The following is an 18,414-nucleotide window of genomic DNA, read 5'->3' as shown; positions in this document are numbered from 1 at the left end:
TTTCTTTGGATCTTCTCCAATTGTCCCAGGAGGACCCCTCTTCTTATTTGTTTTCATGGCTCTGTGTTTGCCCAGAGGCTCTATTTTATCTCTTTTGTGGAGGAAAATCTTGAGAGCTTGAAATTTTCTGACCTATTCTGCCATCTTCCCAGAATCCTCTCATATATCTACTCTTGATGCCTTCACTTCCTTTCCTGTCACTCAGTCCTTTGTGATCTGGCTTCTGATTCATCAGGTAAGTGAAATTTCCAAAATTACCCATGATCCCTTAATTGAAAATTTGATTGCCTTTTCCTGTGCAGCATATAGGCTCTGGATTTACTCTCCCAAAATCATGCTTAGATTAATGAATTGAGTTTCCACGACAAGGAGCTAGTCTTCTTCTTGGGGTTCTAAGGGTATCCCTGAAGGAACAGGTATTTCTTTCCTAATATTATTATTCACAAGCCCCTATTCAGGGTACTCTTCCCAGTATCAGTTGCCAATTGGTAAATCCATAACATTGTAAAACTAGTTTATATTAATAAGATTTTGCCAAGGGATATTTCCTGAGAAGTTATAGTACATTCTCCTCTAAGTGGAGTTGAACAAAGTAATTACTACAAAACATTCCTTCTACCAAGCTCATCTGTGGGTTTAGAATAGATAATAGCTGAATCTCTCCATTGCTTGCAGGACATAATGTTTTGGCTGCTGGGCTAATATCTCAGCTGGATCAAGCAGATTGCTTGGCTGACTTGCCATATCCTCACCAGGCTCATCTTCTGTGACTATTGGCAAACTTTGTTACCAACTTGAGTTGCTGTAATTCTGATAGTTCTGAAATTTTCATGAGGTTGTAACCTGATATGTTCCATCTCCAAAACTCATTGACCTAAGATCATGACAGAAAAAAACACAATAAGAATGGAAGAAACAGATGATACAGTAACAGCAATATTGTTTTAAGAAGGACTTTGAGCAAATGAGTTATTTCAACTTTTATAAATACATAGATTAAAAATAAAGTACATATGAAGAAAGATGCTATCTGCATCCAGAGAAAGAACTGATAAAAAGTATGCACAGAATAACACACACACACACACACACACACACACCTATTTGTGTATAATGGCAGCCATTTCTAGGGTGGAGGAAGGAGGGAAGAAAAAAAGGAAAAAAAAGAAATGTACATAATAACTTTATTGTATATTTAAAAGGATAGCAAGTTGTACATAAAAGATTTTCAGTTTCATGTGCTATCATCTTTTTCATTATACTACATCATGGAAATACTTGTTTTATTCCATAAATTAAAAATAAAATCAATTTTGAAAAAGAAGCAGAGGAAGCACCATAATCCACCTGGTGTCCAGGTAGGAAGAAATGGCAGCTGGTGGCAGATGCCATTGCTACTTCTACTGATGCTACTTTTCCCCCACCTAGATGTTTAGAGCAGTTATTGCCTTGTTTACTATAAGGAAGAATGATTTTGTTTATATGTTTTGTAATGAACATCCAGTTTTGGCATCATAGCCAATTATGAAGGTTTTTCATCAACATTCAGTAGGCTGACAGGAAATAGAGAATACCTATGTATGCATTTCTGGAATCAGACTTGCCAAGCTTCTATGTAGCTATTATACATGCACTAAGGACTGGTTCTTCCTTGAGTTACCTCATTATTCTACATCTTTGCTATTGTTGACCTATAAACTCTAAGATTCTATGATTTTTTTCAGGGTACTGTTTACTGCTATTACTGTAATATAGTTCAGAAGTTAATGTCCCTATCACAGAGTCAGATCTTAGTTTCCTGATTTGTACAGTGGGAGTGGAAATGTTGTCTGTGGAGAAATGAGGCCAAGAGATGCTTACTCCTTCTTTATATGTATGAAAACATATATTTATAGCCCTCAGGGAAAATCTCATACACTTGGTGTTGAGACCCATATTTCCAGTAAATAAAAACAACAAAGCAAAACAAAAAAGCTTTTTACTCAAATGGAAAGTCTCAGTGCTGATAATATGTCTCTTTAGACCACCAGTCCTCACTGTCATCGAAAAATTGACTAGTTAATGTGGTTAGGAAAAACTTTTAGTGGGCAAAAAGTGTATAAATGATGAGAAATTCAGCTCTTAAATATGAAAACCAACATTATCATAATACATTCTTAACTTTTTAATGTGTTTCATAAACCAGCTCCACTCCAAACTACCCCCTCCAAGAGTTAGTTCTTAAAGACCAGGCAGTATAGTAACATCATGAAGAGAAAAATCAAAAAGGCAAAAGAAAATGTCTAGAATAAAACAAACATTTTAGCTTCTTTCTGTGATCTTTTGACCATGGTTGTTTATAATTCCACAAATAATGCACTTTTATGAGTGAAGTTAACAACCCTCAGGCCCCTACCCAGCTATATCTGGTATACTTCTTTGTGCAAGTAAGTCTTTTTATCTTCCTTCATATTATAGTCACCTACTAGGTTCTCTTCCATTTTTTTTATTCTAAAACAGCTGAACTGAGCCTGGCACTTAAAGATGAAAGTTTCCAGATACTTTTTCTCTAGGCAAAAACTTCTGGTAGAGAATGCAAATAAGGGCATGTTGAACTTACACTAGTATAAATGCCTTAAAGGGAATGAAAACTTCTTTGTTACTACTGGCAAAGTTTTAATAATCTTGAGTGAGTTGTAGTTGACATTAGAAACATATTTCTCGAAGTATTGTGATATTTACATCTACAAGTAGGAATGCTCTGGTTTTTTTACTCTTTTTAAACTCTTTTAAACTCTAGTAAAGGAGAAAGTCTAAGACAAAGCCAGTCCTTCAATGTTCTACATCTAGTTGAATTGAGCTGATTTTTTTTTCTCATATCAATTTTGGGAAGTGGAGTGAATCTTTCATTTTATGCAAGGTTGACAGACAAGCCCAGAGTATTTTTCATTAGATACTTCTAGTTAGTAGAGGGAATCCTAACTCCATTCCTCTGTAAAAGGTAGAGTTTGTCTAAAGGCTTTGGAAAGGAAGGGCATTCTTTATTCCTGCTTTGAGGGAAGTCCCAATCTCAACAAAAGAGATATTTCTAAAAGTCTCTAGGGTGGAAAAATGAAAATCAGGGATATATTAAGGAACTGACTTTCCCTGACTGTTTGAATCTTCCAAATGCACAAGACTAAGAAAGTAGAGAGAGTAAATAAGTGTGTGTTGTAGGTCTTTCCAGATGAGTTTGGAATGGGCATATTTCTAGATTTTCTTTCACCCACCCTTCTCCAAAGGAGACTTTGATTCTTGCTGGGAGGGGAGGAAGGAGACTGATGACAGAGGCTATCCACTCTGCTCTCTTCAAAGAGGGCTGGGATAAGAATTATATTTTTCCTTCCATACTCTGAATATTGTTAATCTGGGGAAAATAATTTCTAGGCTATAATTGAACTTCTGGTTGCCATCCCTTAATGGGGAAGGAGAACCCCAACTTACATATCCAAGGCTTGCCTCCCTTCCCACCAAGCGTCAGGACCACAAAAAGCACACTTAACAAACAGAAAATAAACCAATTTATCAAAGCTGATAGCAAACAGAATCAGAAAGACCAAAATATGCAATATAGTTCACAGAGTGAATGAGCTCTCCAGTTGGGAGCAAGATATCTCAGCTCATCTATCCAAAGGAATTGAAACAAGCTGGGGATAGGGACATGATAGAGGTTCCATCTCCTCTATGTGTTGCTTTCTTATCAGAGTCTTTCTCTTACTTGAGCTGCTTTATATACATCATCTCATTTGATGCATACAATGACACTGTGATCTAGATCCTGCAGGTATTTTTATCTCCATTTTACCAGTGAGAAAATAGAGGCTCAGAGAGATTAAGAGACCTAGAGCCACACAAAGAGTATCAGGGGCAGGGTTTGAACATATCTCGAATTATTCAACACTCCACTTCTCTTATGATATCAAAATGAAATACTATGAATGAAAGTACTTTGTAACTGCATTAAGTGTACTGCATTTAAATAATTTTTATTATTCTTATCTTAACAGATGTATATTCTATAGGTAGAAACTTTCACCACAATTATCAGTCTGAGTCAATATTTAGTCTAAAACTACATGGTATAAAATTTGTTTAATTTGGCTTTTAAAATATTAAGATTCACTAATTCAATAGAAGCACAGATAAAACTAGCTGACATATCTTAGACTTCAATACTTGGTGGTATCATTGAGGAATATATTTCCTCCACTAATACAAATTATAACCAGTCAGTGTCTCCTCATCTTGTAAAATTCCTGTTCATGTTTGTCCACAAATTTGACAAAGCAGATCCTATCAATATACTAAAGGTCTTTCTTTATACTTTATTATATTTTGTGTGTACCAGTGGAACCCTCATTATAGCTCAAGCACTTCACTAGTTTTTTAGATTAATTTAGACAAAATAATTAGTTTGTTAATGTATTTTCCCCACATTGCAGCTAACTATTTTTGGTATTGTACAGCCATAACTATAGAGAATTTGGGCAGGTAGGTGGCACAGTGGATACAGACCCTGCAGTCTGAAAGACATCCTTTGGAGTTCAAATCTGGCCTCAGAATATTACTAGCTATGTGAACCTGGGCAAGACACTCAACCCTGTTCACCTCAGTTTCCTCATCTGTAAAAAGAGCTTCACCAAGAAAACCCCAAATGGGGTCATGAAGAGTTGGACATGACTGAAAAATGGCTGAACAACAAAAGCAAATAGATAGGCAAGAGAGAAATCAGTTTTAATTCTTTGTTGAAGAGTGGAACAAAACTCACCAGCCTTTTCAGACTTTTCTGATTCTAGTCCTTGTGATTTCCATAGAACATAGCAGTGTGACTAGAGGAGCTTGAAAGTGGTTTCTTACCAAACATTCACTTATTTCTTTTTCTATTTGTGGAATGAGAGCTCAGTTAAGGTGGAGAGCACAATATGATTAAAAATTAAGAACAAAAAATGTGTTTATGACCAGAATTTAAATGAAAAGTGAGCTGAGAATGAAAAAACACGGAAAAAGAGAAAGTAGTTTAAGGAAAGGATATGATTTCAAACTAAATATTTGCTACCTTTTGCTGTAGCCTAGCTAAGAGAAAATGATTCATAGTTATTGGATGAAAAATCTGTAGCCCTCCACTGTGGAGGAAAAGCTAATTAAACACATTACTTGTCTCCTCCCACCCCTTACTCCCAGCCACAATGTATAAGGAACAATAGCAGGTAGCTTGAAAGATACTAATCCTTACTGGGATAGGAGTCAAAAAGAGTTAGAGCTGCCCCCTTCCTCCTCTCCCCACAGAGAGGTTTACTAATTACAGCAACTTCAGAGAATGATAGCAGTGGCTGAAAGAAGGGGCTGACAAAGTCACAACTCTACCTTTATGATTACTATTTACATCATTACTAGTGGATGGTAGGCAAAGTATTAGGATGGCACAGAATATCAAATGAGATGGAGAAGCAACAAACGCCCTATAGGCCTGCACAACATACGGCTTGTGGGCTGCTTGCAGCCCACCAAAAGATTTCAAGTGGTCTGCAAAAAAATGTAGGTTATTAAAGAAAGTAAAGAAGTAACAAGTGCTTTGTCTGTGCCCCCCTTAACCACCTTCCACTAATTACTATTGTACAATACATCATGTTACATGTTACATCATGTAACCTGGCAGGTGGGTTGCCACTGCACACTCTCTCTTGTTTGTCATGTGACCTAAGGCAACCATACACCATCAGTCTGTCTCTAGTCTGAAAGGAGCAAGAGTTGTCTCTTTTTGCTGTGTTTTCAGTTGTTACTGGCATTGAACAGGGACAAAGTGAGTGCAGACATGTGCTAACAGAGCTGAAGTCTGCTATGCCATGAGCAGCAACAATGTGATGGCTTCTTCCCCTCTCTTGTTGAGTGGCCTCCCTCAAAGTTACGTGAGTGTCTGGTGCTCTCTCCAAAGTCATACACTCAATTTGGTGTTTCTTTGTACGTGAACAATGGCTGTGGAGATTTTTTGGTTCTAACACTAAAGTTTTTAGGGTGACTGGGTAAAATGGGTGATAAAAAAAAATAGAAGATCAAATCAGAACACAGAGTGTTTAATCCAGCATGGACAAGTAGATACTTGTTTACTTACATGACAGACAAAGTATTGTGCCATGATTGTTGAGAAGTAATAGTCATTCAGAAGGAATACAATCTTTGTCGCCATTTAGAATCAAAACATCCTGACTTAAGCAAATTAGACACAAATGAAAAACAAATTAAAGTATCCAAATTTTTGAAAAATCTCAGTGAGGAACAATGGTTTTTCAAGAAAGTAAACTCAGAAAATGAGGTGGCTACTAAGGTTAGTTTCCAGATTTCTAAAGAAATTGATTTCAAATGTGATTCTGGAGCATGATAAACTGATGACAAAAAGTGTAATGCATCCCACTAACTAAATGTAAACAGTAAGAAAACCTGAAAAATGTATTAAAACTCATACAGCTTAGTAAAGTAATTTTTTAACATTAATATGATTTTGTGACAAATAAAAATCTTAATAAGTATAATTAATTGATATTAATTGAAATTTCCCTTTTTTAATATGGTTTATTTGCAAAATAGTTTAATCATTAATTATACTTTTACTTGGAAAATGAGCCACAAAAAAACCTATCTATGGCCTGAAGAAGTTTAGCCTATTTTAATTTTGGCCCCTACCTACTCACCTTATAGGGAGACAGTTGATAGAACAGTGGATAAAGTGCTCTACTAGGAATCAGGAAGACCTGAGTTTCAGTCCTGACTCAGACACTTACTGGATGTGTGACCATAAACCAGTCATTAACCTGTCTTAGCCTCAATTTCCTCATGTGCAAAATGCAGGTGATAATAGCACTTACTTTACAAGGTTGGTTTAAGGGTTAGATGAGGTAATATATTCAAAGTGTTCTTCAACTCTTGGGGCATTGTATAAATAATAGCTATTATTATAGGAAAACAACATGATACCAGAAGATCTGAAACATTAGAAGTATCAGTTGCCCTTTTACACCAATGCCCAGGGTACACATGATCCCTCATGCTTATCCCCCGCATGTTACCCCTGTTCATGCTTTTTCTTCTCATAGATAGTGTATATGTTTGTGGGAGAATGAGTTCCAGGTTTATGGGGAGAACGTTCTGTTGTTACCTTTATCATTATGATATTTTATGAAATTATTTTGCCTTGAATGAACTTGTATCTACTGGAACAAACAAACAAACAAAAAAGAAAACATCAGTAGAGGCTTATGAACTACAACTTGAAGAGAATTCTGACCCACAAACCCCCCCAGAAATTGCTGTTAGATTTCTGCACAAATAGATGAGAGGGGAGACATTTCACAATTATTAGGGTTCCATCCTTCCTTCATATAACATAGTACAGTTGTCAGAATCTTAACCTTATTATAACAGAACTTGAATTCAAATTTGGCAGCCACTTTTTTTTTCCAGTATTCTGCTAGTAGTTAGATATGTGGAATACTTGAAAGCAAGCAATGATTTATATTTACCTCAGTTTAAGTTGTGTCACTATGTCTACACAGGGAAGGGAAAAATACCATCGTTCAAAATGAGAATACTTTGAAATGAGAATACTTTGCCTAGAAGAGGAATAGGTATGTAGGGTGTGAAGGGCTCTGTAGGGAAATAAAAGCCTTATATTTTGTTCTTACCCTTCCCAATTCTATGTCTGATGTTTCTTGGTGGCTCCCTTACATACCACTTCAGGGTCCAATTTTGGGAAGCAGGAATGATATAGAAGCACTTAGGGGAAAAAAGTGTTATTATGTGTGAAATGGAGGGTATGCATTAGGCTTTATTTTCTTAACTGTTGTGACTGATTGTATTTTGGACACTGGGCCCTAATGGAAAAAAAAATTCTTATTTCATCTCATTTATCCTGACTCTGTGATTTGGTGATGATAGAAATCCTCCTCTCTTTTTCTTTTGATGGTAGTGTCAATCTCTGAGCTGCAACAGCGTAACCATTGAGATTACAAAATTAGAATCTGATCACAGTTTAAAACATGCTCTTTGGAGCTGAACATAGGCCACACTTGTTCTTTGAATTTAGCTTGCATGAAATCTCAGTGAAGCCTGTAATTTGTGTCATACTTGATTGTATGCATACATATTTTCCTTTCAAACCACCACCACCATCATCAACCTGACATGCTCATTTTTAGTGTCTGACACTAAAATGACACATCCTTCTTCACTATTACCTCACAGGGTTGTTGTGCGGACAGTCTTTAGTATTATTCTCATTATGTCCAAATGCACAAAATAAAGTATCAGACAAAGTAACATTGTCTCATTTACTTGTTTATTCAAAGTGCTAATAAAATGGTAGTGTTGCCTTGAAGACTGGTGTGCACCACCAGACTAACAAGCTAGTGAGGTCAACAGGTTAAATCGACCCGTTTTTATGGTATCTTTTCAGCCAAAGGTGGAGTGTTTTACTCAGGAAAGGAGTTCCTAGAATGCTATAGGGCTATGGGAAGTTAAAAGTAATCCCTTTATAGAATGAGAAGAAACAGAGGTCTGATTATATCCTTCTTATTAAGGAAAACTGTTTAAACTCGTATCCCATTATTGAGAAAATACTCCCCGTATTTGGATGTCAGTTGTGACTTTTGTTCAATACTATGGAATTTTTACATGCAGGGAAAACATGGCTATTTCAGAATTGCTGATCTGTTTCAAGGTGCTAAAGTTGGATTTCTTGCTTTCATGCTGCTATTAGGATGACTTGGGTCGTATTTGGAGGAGGCTTTTTTAAAGTAACTCCAGGCTTTACAAATGGTCTGCTTTCTTATGATCTGAGACCCAGTACGCATCTACTGCTGGCTTAAGGGAAGAACAATATAAAGATAAAACTGTCACGCTCTATACTGTCTTTTCCAGCAATGTATTTTTTATTTTGGTGATCAGTAATATCTAGCAGAGCTTCATTTCATTTATTGTTTTTTTTTCCTCTTTCATTTGTCCTCTTCCCCCCATCTTTGGTAGAGGAACTTCTGAGAAGAAAAAATGGCTAAAAGAAAGTTATAGGTGGGATTAAGAGGAAAAAAGTAAATCAAGGGGAATGGGGAAAAAAAACCATAAACTGCACAATCCCCTCATAGGTAACTGACAAATGACTATTTTTCCCCCTTCCAAATATTCAATGTCCCAGAAAATAGGAATCTATTTCCTTAATTAACTTGAATTTGAGGAGAAGTTGGGTTTGAGCCTGGAGAAATGCATTGTGTTTAGTTTGTGGAAAAGCTGACTTATGTTTTCAACCTCATTTTATGGCTTCTTGTTTGATGAAAACATCATAAGTTAGTAACCACTCATTTGCTACACTGCAGGAGTTGGTCTATTGCTCTGTCTACAAGCTGTCTTTTCTTTTGGTGGCAAATCACAATGCTTTTTAACATTAAATTTAATCATTTCTTAGTATTTTAATAAGCTGAATGGAGAAAAGAACTAATTAATTTGAAACAGAGACGGTATATCCTTTTCATCAGAATTTAATTTAAAATGCAAATAAGAAGCAAAATATGGATGAAAGAGAACTTGGATATCATCAGCAATGGCCTCAGACACTTCTTCTGGGGTATGGTACCATATCTTATTATAAGTTATAATAAGCTATTTAAAATGAAGAATCTTGAAGATTTTGCCTTTCATAACTATTCAGCAACTTCAATTATAATACTTGATTATTGATAGGGATTCATCAATGAAGTTTCTTCTTGATAATGGTGACTCCATACTTGATCAAGCCACAGACTACTAACTCTGCATGAAACTGAAATTAATGGAAAGAAAAAGAGTAACAGGGATTGGGGAGAGGGAGAAGGATCATTAATTTGGAAGATCAAGAAGCGAGAAATAGAACATAAATAACCAAATGATCCTATTCCTCATATTATAGTCACCTTCATGATGTTTGGCTCTGTTTCTATTCATAATTTCTAGTTGTAGGAGGGTTAGAATGAAAAAATACAAAGATTATGTTCATGGGAAAAAAATAAAGCTTTGAGGGTTTGGATTCAGAGTTACATTTTTCTGATGCCTTTTTCCTTTTCTTCATATTTTGCAAGAAAAGAAAAAAAAAGATTTTGGGAGACATGCTCATTGAGCTGTTTAAACTTGGACTTACGTATGCAAATTGCAAAATATATGGCCATTGGGAGGGACAGAAGAAGCCAAGCTATAGTTTTAGTTATGCGCCTTGACAAGATCTTATCTTAGTAGTGATGACAACCTGCTTATGGCAAAATAAATGCTCTTATATTTAACATCTACAAATATTCTAAATCCAAAAGATTTCAAGTGGTCTGCAAAAAATGTTTTCAACAGTACATTGGCAAATCAAGTTGTCTTGCTAGACAATAGTGTTTTTATAAGGCACCAAAGTCTTAAAATGTTGTATGTGATTTTTTTTTCTTCACCCCCCCCCCACACCAATCACATAACACTGGAAGTATACTTACTCTGCTAAAAATTCTTGCTCTGAGGCAACATTGTTACTAGCCACAATTGGCAAGTCTAATCAAATTGATAATGGATAAGCTCATGAAAGTCTGGTTTCTTCCCTTTAGCTTCTAAGCTTTAAGAAAGGGAGGTTATGAACCTGGGTCAGGGGACAAGAAAAGCCATCTTTAATTGTATATAGCTGCTTATCTTCCTACCTTCTGATTGAACTGATTGAACTAAAAACTCAATTATTTTCAATTAGATAAGAATTTTTTAAGAACATTCTATAGACCAGTAAACCAGGCACTGGGAAAAATTAATGAGCATACAAAAAAAATGGAACTATACATATATGTATACATGTGAAGACACATGTTTACATAAGCACACACACACATATCTCAAAATAATTTTGACAAGGGGTAACAGAATTAACAACACTCTGGAGGGATTGGGAAAGGCCTTGTATGGTACATAACATTTGCATTCACCCTTGAATGGAGCTAGAGAATCCAAGAAGGAAAGGAGTGGAGTGAGAGCATTCCAGACATGGGGCACGACATATAACCTGGGAGAAGGTACAGAGGCAAGAGGTGGCATTTAGCTCCAAGATTTGGTAAATAAGGTCAGTTTGCAGAGAGTAAATGTGAAATTAATCTAAAAATGATACCCCAAGAACATTACTTGTTAAATTACTGCATTTCCTGAATTAATAATTCAATCAAATTGAATTAACAAATGATTTTTTAAAATGAATATAATCAATCAATTATTTAATGAGCACTTGCTTTGTGCAGGGTCAAGAATACTCAGATTAATGAGATCCAATCCCTTTCTTGCAATGGGATTGCATTTAGGTGGAAAGTGAAGACTAGATCATAATTTTGCTAAATTGAAAGTCATGTGTATTATGACTATAACTTACATTTTTGAAAATTGGTTTTGAGTTGCCTTTTATGTGTATGACTTTTTTCAAAATATATGCATTTCTCTTTTCCACTGTAGAATATTTAACAAATTGCAACCTCTAGATTGTGAGATTGCCCTGTTGGTGTTCAGACATCATGAAAAAAATTTCAAAGGAAATTATAATTTTCCACTAAAAAAAATGACAGTTCACCCCCACTCTCTTTCTCTTTGTTCCAGATAGCTTCCCCCATCTTTTTACAGTATCATCATTTTCTTCTTTCTTCCCTCAGTCTCTCCCTTTCTTGCTCTATTGCTCTTCTCTTTAAGGAACCTGCCTATCATTGTAAACACCCACCCATCCTCACCTTATTTTGGGAAGTTTCTAAAATTAGCATTTTTTCCCCCCTCCTAGGCCACTGTCAGCCCTGCTGCATAGCTGGTGTGAGTGCTGCACTTTCCATGTCTCCCCCCACCCTGCCCCATTGTCCTATAGCCCAGGCCACCTCAAGTATTTCTGCTGTAGGTAATCACATTCCTCTTTAAAAATTCCACCTAAAAAGAGAAGATGCTTTACCCAACTCTTTGGGTTGTTATCTCACAGCAAATTCTCTGACCAGATATACAACTATCCAGAGGGCCCCAGGGACAGGGAACCTGTGGCTTCAAGTCCATGTGTGGCCCTCTAGGACCTCAAGTGCAGTCCTTGCCTGAAACCAAACTTCACAGCACAAATCCTTTTATTAAGGGGATATATTCTGTGAAGTTTGGATTCAGTCAAAGGGTCTTACTTGAGGACCTAAAGGGCCTCAAGTGGAATGCACATGTGGCCTTGAGGCTGCAGGTTCCCCACCCCTGGTAGAAGTGCTTTATAGACAGCAGTTCAACTTCAACACAGAGCCACCGTGGGAACTTAGCTGATGCCAGGAGGGTTTCATTTCCTAACTTGTCCATTTTGTTGCATATTCTAAAGACCCAAAGGTAAGACTTGATGGCCCACATCCTTGTTTTGCCTGGTTTATGACTTTCTGCCTTGCAGAACACATCTGAGATAGAAGGATTTTTTGAAGATGTAGGCTTGGTAGATGAAGGAACACATCTTTTTTTTAATTAATTAATTATTTTTTAGCTTTCAACATTCACTTCCACAAGATTTTGAGTTTCAAATTTTCTCCCCATCTCATCCCTCCCTCCATCCCAAGATGGCATGCAATCAGAATGTCTCTCCCCCCCAATCTGCTGTCCCTTCTATCACTCCCCCCTTCTCTTATTCCCTTCCCCTTCTATTTTCCTGTAGGGCAGGATAGATTTCTATACTCCATTGCCTGTATATCTTATTTCCAAGTTATATATAAAAACAATTTTTAACATTTGTTTTTAAAACTTTGGGTTCCAAATTCTCTCCCTTGCTCCCTCCCACCCACCCTCATTGAGGAGGCAAGCAACTCAATACAGGTTATACCTGTGTAGTAATGCAAAACACTTCCATAATAGTCATGTTGTGAAAAACTAATTGTATTTTACTTTACCCTATTCCAAACCCCGTTTATTCTGTTCTCTCCTTTGATCCTTTCTCTCCTCAAAAGTATATGCTTCTGCTTACCCTCTCCCCTAATCCACCCTCTCTTCTATCATCCCTTCCTCTCTTATCCTTTTCCCCCCTATTTTCCTGTAGGGCAAGATAGATTTCCATATCCAATTGAATGTGCATGTTATTCCCTCCTTAAGCCAGAATCGATGAGAGTAAGATTCACTAATTCCCTCTCACTTCCCCCCACTTCCCCCTCCACTGTAAAAGCTTTTTCTTGTCTGTTTTATGTGAGATAATTTATTATATTTTACCTCTTTTTCTCCTTCTCCCAGTATAATCCTCTCTCACCCTTTAATATATATTTTCCCTCCAACTACCCTAATACTGAAAAAGGCCTCATGAGTTCCAAATATCTTTCCATGTAGGAATGTAAACAGTTCAACTTTCATAAGTCCCTCATGATTTATCTTTCCTATTTAGCTTTTCATGCTTCTCTTGAGTCTTGTATTGAAAGTCATTTTTTTTAATTCCACAATGGTCTTTTCATCAAGAATTCTTGAAAGTCACCTGTTTCACTGAATGTCAATTTTTCACCATGAAGGATTATACTGAGTTTTGCTAGGTATGTGATTCTTGGTTTTAATCCTAACTCCTTTGACCTCTGGAATATCATATTCCAAGCCCTCCTATTCTGTAAGGAAGAAACTGCTAAATCTTGTGTTATCCTTATGGTATTTCCACAATACTTGAATTGTTTCTTTCCGGCTGCTTGAAATATTTTCTTCTTGACCTGGGAACTCTGGAATTTGGCTATAATATTCCTAAGAGTTTTCCTTTGGGGATCTCTTTCAGGAGGTGATTAGGAGTGGATTCTTTCCATTTCTATTTTACCCTCTGGTACTAGAATACCAGGGCAGTTTTCCTTGATAATTTCTTGAAAGATGATGCCTTAGCTCTTTTTTTGATCATGGCTTTCAGGTAGTCAAACAATTTCAAAATTCTCTCTCCTGGATCTATTTTCCAGGTCAGTTGCTTTTCCAATGAGATATTTCACATTGTCTTCTATTTTTTCATTCTTTTGGTTTTGTTTTATAATTTCTTGATTTTTTCATAAAGCTTCTATTTGCTCCATTCTAATTTTTAAGGAATTGTTCTCTTCAGTGAGTTTTTGGACCTCCTTTTCCATTTGGCCAATTGTGCTTTTTAAGGCATTCTCCTTATTGGCTTTTTGGACCTCTTTTGCCATTTGGGTTAGTCTATTTTTTAAGGTGTTGTTTTCTTCAGTATTTTTTTGAGTCTCCTTTAGCAAGCTATTGACCTGTTTTTCATTATTTTCTTGCATCATTCATTTCTCTTCCCATTTTTTCCTCTATTTCTCTTACCTGCTTCTCAAAAATCCTTTTTGAGATTTCCCATAGCCTGGGACCAACTCATATTTTTCTTGGAGGCTTTGGATGTAGGAGCTTTGACTTTGTTGCCTTCTTCTGTATGTTTTAATCTTCTTTGTCACCAAAGTAAGATTCCAGTCTGAGGGTTTTTTTTTTCTGCTGTTTGCTCATGTTCCCAGACAATTACTTGACTATCAAACTTTGTTAAGGTAAGGGTCTGCTTCCAGCATGGAGGGTGTACTGTCCCAAGCTTCAGGGGTTTTTGCAGCTGTTTTCAGAGATACTTCTAGGGACCTACAAATTTTCAGTTCTTCCAAGGTGATATGATCAAAGACAAGGTGCTCACTCCTTTCCTGGCCTGTGCTCTGTTTATGAGTGACCACAAGCAATCTTTTCTGCCTTTGAACTGTGAGGAGGATTCTCTCTCTACCACCACCACAAGCTCCTCCACACCAGCACTTCTCCTTGCCCTAGGACAGCCACTCAGGACTATGACCCCGATCAAAGCACAGGCAAAAAAAGAGAATCCTGCCTCAGCATCAGTGAAGAGATCACTGTAATCCCTCTCTGATCATCTGCTTGATCCTCCCACCATCTCCGGAAACCACCACAGCCCAGGAGCTGCACCAGGCCTGGGGCTGGACCTCTCACTCAGGTATGACAGACCTTTCCTACTGATTTACTAAGTTGTCTTCGGCATTTGTGGGTTGAGAAGTCTGGAAACCACTACAACTGCTATTGACTCAGTCCCCTGAGGCCTGCTTTAGGTTGCTGAGGCTCTGTCTTTGCCTGCCCGCCTATGCTGAACTGCGCTCCTCTCCCAGCCCATTGCAACAGATCTTTCCCATCAATCATACAGGTTGTCTTGGGCTGGAAATTTGTTTCACTTTGTCTTTTTGTGGGTTCTACTGCTCTAGAATTTGTTTATAGCCTTTTTTACAGGTAATTGGAAGGGTTTGGGGGAGAGCTTAAGCAAGTCACTGCTTATTTATTTATTTATTTGTTTGTTTATTTATTTTTTAAGGCAATTGGGGTTAAGTGACTTGCCTAGGGTCACACAGTTAGTAAGTGTCAAGTGTTTGGTCTGAGGCCGGATTTGAACTCAGGTACTCCTGACTTCAGGGCTGGTGCTCTATCCACTGTGCCATCTAGCTTCTCCCAAGTCACTGCTTTTTTTTTTAAAGGAACACATCTTGGAAATACTATTGATAACTATGTCTATAAACATACCCTAACAGGAAAAAATGCATTTTTTTGTTGGCGATCTTGGAAAAATTGTGAAGAAACACAGTGGCAGAATGTTGTGGCTCAAATAAAGCCATCCTACTCAGTAAAATGCAATTCACCTCCAGCTGTTCTAGAGATTTTAGCAGCTTTTGGAAATGGATTTGCATGTTCCAGCAAAAATTAAAATGGCATTGGTTCAAGACTTGGGTGTTTCTCCTGAAAACATCACTGATATAAGTCCATGTAAGCAATCTTCTCAGATAAAGTATGAAGCAAAAACTGGGGTTAACATCATGTCATGTTACAATGAAATTGAACTGAAGAAAATTGCATATTATCATCCAAATGCTAAACTCTTACTACACATTGCAACAGAAGATATTAATGGAGATGAAGAGAGTAACATAAAGTTTGGCACCACACTGAAGAACTGTAGGCATCTCTTGGAATATGCTAAGGAATTTGACATCCAAATAGTTGGTGTTAAGTTTCATATTTCAAGCTATTGCAAAGAACCTCAAGTGTATATTTATGTTTTTATCTAATGCTTGATGTGTGTTTGACATGGCTGGAGAATTTGACTTTAAGATGACCATATTGGACATTGGCAGAGGCTATACAGGTAATGGATTTCAGTTGCAAGAGGTTAACTATGTCATCATCCTGTCGTTGGATGTCTACTTTCCTGAAGGATCTGGCATTAAGGTCATTTTAGAACCTGGAAGCTACTATCTATCTTCTGCATTAGCTTTAGCAGTTAATATCATTGAAAAGCAAGTTTTTAAGAATGGTGTTTCCTCTGGAGTAGGAAAAACTGGGAGTAAAGCACCAGACTTTATATATTACATGAATGATGGTACTTATGGTTCATTTGCAAGTAAATTGTCTCAGAACTTGAATACCATCCCAGAGGTGCACAAGAAATACAACAAAGATGCACCCCTTTTTACAAGTAGCCTTTGGGGTCCATCTTGTGATGAGCTTGATCATATTGTGGAAAACAGTCTTCTTCCTGAGCTGATTGTGTGAGATTGGCTGATCTTTGATAATATAGGAGCAGGCACTCTCCATGAGCCATCTTCTTTTAATGATTTCCAGAGGCCAACTATTTACTACATGGTGTCATTCAGTCATTGGTACAAGATGCAAGATGCTAGAATTACTTCAGAAACAATGATGAAGAGCTTCTTTTTGCCTTCTTGCATTCAGCTGAACCAAGATGACAGCAGCTTTTGCACTGAAGCTTAAAACAGACATTAACACTTCCTTTTAGACTTGAAGCTGCAAGTTAAACTTGTCTGGTCAATATTACATTGTGGAAGAAAAATTGAACAGTCATAACTATTCACTCTCCAAAACTTGAACAAAATAAGTAATAATAGCTAATTAGGACCAGGAAAAACCAGCTTACAACCACAATTCTTTGGGGGTGAGGTGGGAATTAGATAACATGTCTAGATTTAAACTTACCAGTTGTTCAACCTCTAAGCATTTAAAATAAAATATGCAACAAAGTGAATGACTTAGTGAATATGGAAGACCATCATTTGGGTTCCCCATTATAAACTGTTTACATATAAGTACACAGTTTTTATAGTAAGGATTCCTGTTAGAAAGTCCTATAAATTTATTATCTTTTGCCCAGATATATCAAATGTCAGTGGAAGACCAGTGTGACTTCATTTAGATATGTTTAGTGTATTTAGAATGTGCAAATTTGTGCTTTGAACCATAGTTTAATAAATATAAAATTGCATCATAGTATTTGTTTTATTTGACCTGACACAATCCTTGTATGGTTGCAACAATTTTTTTTTTTGTAGATTTTACAAGGCTAAAACTTGGGAAAGGGGCTAATTAGCAAAGGTAGTTTTGAAATAGGTATGTATATGACTGTTTTGAAAGTTGTTTTTCATTAGCCCATTATTTCAAGCTTGTTTTGGCAGTATTTTCTTTTTTTTCCAATTACTTAAGTTTGTAATAATATAAGTAAAATGAGTTTGACAAATCATTATAAATTTCAGATTCTTTAATGGAAAGTTGACATGTAGTTTGCAATGTTTGTTAAACAAGGTATGTTTCTTTAACAATTCTAACACCAAAAATGTTACACCTGTAAGCCCAATAGTAATAAATAGATATCTGTATATAGATACAATGCATGTAGCACCTTAGGCACACAATTACAAGCTTATTGGCTGAAACGGTAGTTTATGCTAAATATAGAGTAAGTGGGGGGAATAAATTGAAATAGTTTTATGCATTAGTAAAAAGAAGGGCTATATCCATCTTCAAAAACCTTGATGCTCTTTTGCACTGGATATTTACATTTTTTAATTGCAGGAAAACATACTATTAAGCTTTTCAGCTTCAATATTAATTAGAAAAAAATGTTAAGCTGTTCCCTTACTTTTTGTTACTTTGAGTTCAGTTAGCATTATTCTTTTAATTCTTATACTAACTTTGTTGGGGTTTTTGCTTATTTGTTTAACTGTTTTATTAATTATTATTTATTTATTAATAATGTTTTATTAATTAATAATTTTAGCTTCCAGAATTGAAATAGTAGTGAAATAAAGATCATTGTTCCTAATTTATATTTTGCTCAGGTGTGGAATTTCTGCCTCCTGAGTGGAAATATAACTTCACATTGGTGCAAATTGACAGAAAATCCTAACCTGTATTTATGAATTAGAAATATAATACTAAGCTGCTTTTCACACATGTACTTCAAAGCAGAAAGAAATTGATAACGATTCTCTCAAAATTTCAAACTTTGGAACCAATAGGGTGCACTCATTGCTTGATACTTTGTGATTTAATGAATGCCTATTTGAACTTAATATTGGGGTTACTAAAATTTAGAATCCT

General features: G+C 36.3%; 1 pseudogene; it reads left to right on the top strand.

Moving 5' to 3' along the window:
• Positions 1-15,778: 15,778 nt before the first annotated feature.
• Positions 15,779-17,259, top strand: LOC110216020 (antizyme inhibitor 1 pseudogene; annotated as a pseudogene).
• The last annotated feature ends 1,155 nt before the right edge of the window (positions 17,260-18,414 follow it).

This window comes from Phascolarctos cinereus, unplaced genomic scaffold (genome assembly GCF_003287225.1).
Source record: "Phascolarctos cinereus isolate Bilbo 61053 unplaced genomic scaffold, phaCin_HiC Scaffold_9;HRSCAF=440, whole genome shotgun sequence".
Classification (NCBI taxonomy): domain Eukaryota; kingdom Metazoa; phylum Chordata; class Mammalia; order Diprotodontia; family Phascolarctidae; genus Phascolarctos; species Phascolarctos cinereus.
The sequence above is the reverse complement of the archived record's forward strand: the minus strand, read 5'-3'. Positions and strand labels throughout refer to the sequence as shown.